Raw genomic sequence first — 6,000 nt, 5'->3', positions numbered from 1 at the left:
AGGGTGAATGTGTGTTGTTACCCCCTGTGAAATCATACTCAGCTATAAAGCAGAGGGTGTCAGTCCTCAGGCCCACCCTCCCTCCCCACTGATGGCCTGATGGATGTTCCCAAACACCCTCGAGTCTATCTCCACTTGGGAACGTTCGCAAAGAGCAATGGATGGCTCAACGTGCCCGCACGAGAGGACACTGGAAACCGCCTGAGTGGAAGCACATTTTCCTTTTTAATAGTCTATAAAGTGGAAGTGTTACATGTCTTGAGAAAATATGGTATTATATCAGAGTAATGCAGTAGAAAGTCCGTCTCTAAACTGTTTGGCCAATCCACTTTACTATTCCCTGGCCGATCATTCTGTCTCCAAGAAGACAGCAATTAAATGCAAGATGAAGCCAGAATGGTCAAGAGCCTATGAACATACTGGGAATGAAAATTGCAAGTCTGTAGAAACTGGAATAAAATCAGGAATACATGGTGAAAAATCAAGGTCAGAAATGTCAAAAGAAAAGCGTAAAACAGGGGGCTTTGCTGCTACGGTTGCCTAGGTAGAAATAGGTGAGAGAAGGACCAGTTTTTGTGCCTCAAAGTGGTGATGATGCTGGTGACTAGGGCTGCCAGGACCCTCAGGGCTCATAGCTGTCCTGTCCACCTTCTCAGCACATCACTGTCACCTCCAGGGTCAGGTGCCTGCACAAGGTCACACAGGATGGCGGGAGGCAGTCCTTGAGGCCAACACCAATTCTGTGCTGTCCTGCAGGTTACTGTCATCTTTCTCTTCAAAAGATGAAACACTCCTTCCAGTTTAGTTTCTCCTCATATTTTAAAAATGATAACAAGTGTCAATAATGAGTACAATATATATTTCCATTTGTACCATCTTCAATTTCTTTCATCCCTGTCTCCTATCTTTCCAAGTATGAGAGATACTATCTTTACCTCCTTATTTTGATTTATTCCTGGGTATTTTATTCTCGTTGATGAAACTTTAAATGGGATTGTTTTCTTAATTTCTCTTTCTGATAGTTCATTAGTGTACAATGTATTGCTGTTGTTGTTTAGTCGCCAAGTCGTGCCTGACTCTTTACAACTCCATTGACTGTAGCCCACCAGGCTCTTCTGTCCATGGGACTTCCCAAGCAAGAATACTGGAGTGGGTTGCCATTTCCTTATCCAGGGGATCTTCCCGACACAGTGATTGAACCCATGTCTCCTGCGTTGACAGGTGGATTCTTTACAATCTGAGCCAGCAGGGAAGCACTTGCCTTTTTCAGATTCTACATATAAGTGATATCACACAGTATCTTTGTTTCTCTGTTGGGCTTATTTCATTCAGTGTAATGTCCTCAAGGTACTTCCTTTCATGTCATTGCAAACGGTGGAATTTCCTTCTTTCTCACAGCTCGTGTTCTATTGTACATACACCACATCTTCTTTATCTGTCCATCCATTGGCTGCCCTGGAGTTGTTTCCACATCTTGCCTATTGTGAATAAAGCTGAAATGAACATGAGAACACAAATACCTCTTTGAAACAGTGTTTTCATTTCCTTTGGGTTTATACCAACAAGTGGGATTTCTGGGTCTTAAGGTAGTTCTATTTTTAAATTTTTGAAGAACCTCCAGACTGTTTTCCATAGTGGTTGCGCCTCTGTATTTTGGAAACATATTCCTCTAGCTTTTACTTCTTCCAAATATGTCTTGATATGATATGTCTGAACATGTGCTTTCATTCTTGAAGAATAGTTTTGGTAGATATAGAGTTTGCAGATGACAATTCTTTTCTTTCAGCCCTTGAAAAAGGCCGTGCCAAATACAATTCCAAACAAAATTCCAACAAGTTATTTTGTGGACATTCACAGATTGCTTCTGAAGTTTATATGAAAAGACAAAAAATCTGAAATAATAAACTCAAGACAGAAAGAGAGCAAAGTCTGGGAATGGACATACCTGACTTCAAGATTTACTCTGAAGCTCCAGGAATCAAGACAGTGTGGTGTTGGAGAAAGGATGGGCAGATGGGTGAACTGGAACAGAATAGACAGGCTGAAAACAGACCCAGAGAAACATACAGTAGGCCCCCTACTTATGAACCTTTAAGTTGCAAACTTTCAAAGATTCAAGCTTGTTCAGTCACATATATTAGTTCATGTGTCTGGCGTACATTGTCACATGCTCTATACGTGGTTGTGCTTTTGTGTACTTTTTATAGCGGGCTTCCCTGGTAACTCAGATGGTAAAGAATCTGCCTGCAATGAGAGAAACCTGAGTTCAATCCCTGGGTTGGGAAGATCCCTGAAGAAGGACCTGGAAACCCACTCCAGTATTCTAGCCTGGAGAATCCCCATGGACAGAGGAGCCAAGGCGGGCTTCAATCCATGGGGTCGCAAAGAGTCGGATACAACTGAACGAATAAGCACACACACATAGAGTACAGTAGTATGATATCTTTATTTCAAGCCCACGATGTCCAGAAGCAAGTGTAAAAGTAGTGATGTAGCTGGTACTGCTAAGAAGCGCCAAGCGCTAATGATGAAAACAAAAGTGAATATGGAGAAAATACAGCAAGAAGAAGAAGTAAGTGAAGAACAGAAGAGATTCACGATGCAGGAAATGGCAAGGGGGTTTTCTTTATTTGAAGAGGTTCTGTTAGTCTTTGAGACTCAGGACCCAAATGCAGAATGGTGCACCAAGTTTGCAGCAGCTGTTCAGAACGCAATCCAGTGCACCGTGTCATCTAAGATGAGAGAAAAAGAGCTACTACCCAGACATCACTGGACGGTTTTTACAAGAGGGTGGATAGAACTGAATCCAATAAGGAACCAGAACTGATGCCATCAACAACAGGCGTGAGTCAAGTTCAGCTTGCCCTCTGTCTCCTATTGTTAACGATCGTTTGGCTCTACCATCTCCTACCTCCTCTCCCTCCTCCAGTCAATACCTTTTCTTGCCTGTTCACCTGATGCCAGCCCCTGTACGCCAACTGTTGTTCTGTGGTATTGTGCTTTTCACAGTACTGTATTGTAAGGTTTAAAAATATTTTCTTAATTTTTTGTGTTTGTTAGCTTTTTATGTGTTATTTGTGTGAAGGATATTATAAACCTACGATAGTACAGTACTATATAGCTGATTGTGTTAGTTGGGTACCCAGGCTAACTTTATTGGGCTTAAGAACAAATCAGACTTACGAAAGCATTCACTGCCTGGAAGGGAACCAGACAAAGACATAGTTTTCAACCTCCTTTTCTAAGTTGTTTACTGTAGTCAGCTGATCCCTGAGAAAGGGGCAAAGACAATTCAGTGAGAAAAGATAGTCCTTTCAACAAATGATCCTAGAACAACTGTACATCCATGTGCAAAAAATGACTCTAGACACAGACTTTATCCCCACTACAAAAATTAACTTAAAATGATTCACAATAACCAAGACATGGAAGCACCTTAAGTGTCCATCAGCAGATGAATGAATAAACAATTCAGTTCAGTTCCGTCGCTCAGACATGTCCAACCTTTGTGACCCCATGGACTGCAGCTCGCCAGGCTTCCCTATCCATCACCAACTCCTGGAGCTTGCTCAAACTCATGTCCATTGAGTTGGTGATAATATCCAACCAACTCATCCTCTGTTGTCCCCTTCTCCTCCTGCCTTCAATCTTTCCCAGCATTAGCGTCTTTTCCAGTGAGTGAGTTCTTCGCTTCAGGTGGCCAAAGTATTGGAGCTTCAGCTTCAGCATCAGTCCTTCCAGTGAATATTCAGGGCTGATTTCCTTTATGACTGACTGGTTTGATCTCCTTGCAGTCCAAGGGACTCTCAAGTCTTCTCCAACACCACAATTCAAAAGCATCAATTCTTCAGCATTCGGCTTTCCTTATGGTCCACTCTCAAATCCATACATGACCACTGGAAAACCTGTAGCTTTGACTAGACAGACCTTTGTTGGCAAAATAATATCTCTGCTTTTTAGTATGCTGTCTAGGATGGTCATAGCTTTTCTTCCAAGGAGCAAGCGTCTTTTAATTTCATGGCTGCAGTCACCATCTGCAGTGATTTTGTAGCCTAAGAAAATAACATCTGTCATGGTTTCCACTATTTCTCCATTTGCCATGAAATGATAGGACTGGATGCCATGATCTTCATTTTTTGAACATTGGGTTTTAAGCCAGCTTGTGACATATATGTGTGTGTGCATTCTGTGTGTGCGTGTGTATGTGTGTCAGAGTATTATTTAGCCATACAAAAGAAGGAAATACTGCCATTTGTGACAACACAGATGGACCTTGAGGACTTTATGCTAAGTGAAATGTCAGACACAGAAAGACAAATACTGTATAATCTCATTTATATGTGCAATCTTTAAAAAGGAAGAAAAGAAAAAAAAACAAATCATAGAAAAAGAGATCAAAATCTCAGATGTGTGGTTATTAGAGGGGATTGAATAACAGCGACTAGAGAAACAACTGGGAAATTTCTGAGCTCTGATCTGAGAATTGTTCAGTGCTGCCAACACTGGGCCACCTCGAGGGAGAGGGCAGGATGTGAAACCCATCGTGGGCTTCCCACCAGGGGCAAATTCAGGTCTCCTGTGTTGGGAGATGGATGGTGGACAACAGGCCACCAGTCTGCCAGAGCTAGGCCACCTGACCTCAGGTCCTGCCGGGCACTGCCAGCAGCATAGGCCTCGGCCCTAGGGTGACCAGGCACCTCAGGGCCCCCACTCATGGCACGGGGAGGAGCAGAGACCTCAGACCCTGGAGGGACCATCTGCAGACGCTGAACTCCACCCTCTCCCCCACTCAGTCCCCCCAGACGCAGGTTTGTGCCATGAGAAAGTTCAGATCGTTCACTGAGAAAGCCGAGCTGCCCCCGGAGGCCCCGAGCTTCCGCTGCGCTTGCTCCAGGGTCTGGCCTTTTCCCTTTTCTGCTCCTGCAGCCGCGGGGCCTCAGCACCTGCTCCCATCACACGATCCAGGTGCAGACGCACCCGGGGAGCAGATCGAATCTCCCCACCTGGCCGGGCATATGTCTGTCCTGCTGCGGCAGGAACGTGACGCCAGGTTGACAAATGCATGCATCCAGGGGCCTTTGTTCCACTCAGCGCCCCTGCTGCCAGGTCTCCCCAGAGTTCAGGGGTCCAGACTTCTAACACAAATGGCGGATACCAGATCCCAGTGGGCGACACTCAGCTGGATATGTGTATCCCCCACTCAGGGTTCCTCCCTGTGTGCATCTCAGAGCCAGCGAGGAGTCTGGGGTCCATGTGCACACGTGTATGTGTCTGTGTGTCTGTGTCTGTGTGTGTACGCACACACCCCACCTCTGGCCAGGAAACCACGTTCCACCATCTCCACCCTCTGCCATATGCCTGGAGGCTCATTCTGCCTCTGAGATGCCTTCTCGCCGCTAAATCTGGTCTTTCCTTGGGGTGGGTCCTCGAGGATGCTGCCACCCCAGGGGTACCTGGATGCTAGAGATGGAGCTCTTCCCACGTTCCGTCTGCAGGGGAGGCGGGAACTACATGAGGCGGGGTCCATGGGAAGGCGGGGTCTATCAGGGCAGGGCCTACGGGGGCAGGGTCTTTGAAGAGGTGGGGTCCATGAGGAGGCGGGGTCTATGGACAGGTGGGCTCTATGGGAGGCGGGGTCATAGAGAGGCGGGGTCTACGGGGGTGGGGTCTGTAGGGAGGCAGGGTCTGTGGGGAGGCAGGGTCCATGGGGAGGCGGGGTCTATGTGGGCGGAGTCTACAGGGGCAGGGTCTGTGGGGAGGTGGGATCTGTGGAGAGGCGGGGTCTATGAGGAGGTGGGGTCTATAGATGTGAGGTCTATAGAGAGGCAGGGTCTATGAGGGTGGGGTCTGTAGGGAGGCGGGGTCTGTAGGGAGGCGGGGTCTGTGGGAGGCGGGGTTTACGGGGAGGCGGGGTTTACGATGAGGCGAGGTTTACGAGGAGGCGGGGTTTATGGGGGAGGCGGGGACTTGGGGCCTCACCTAACAGAACTCCGGGTGCTG

Source organism: Bos taurus, chromosome 14, assembly GCF_002263795.3.
Source record: "Bos taurus isolate L1 Dominette 01449 registration number 42190680 breed Hereford chromosome 14, ARS-UCD2.0, whole genome shotgun sequence".
NCBI lineage: Eukaryota > Metazoa > Chordata > Mammalia > Artiodactyla > Bovidae > Bos > Bos taurus.
This window is presented reverse-complemented; position numbering follows the sequence as displayed.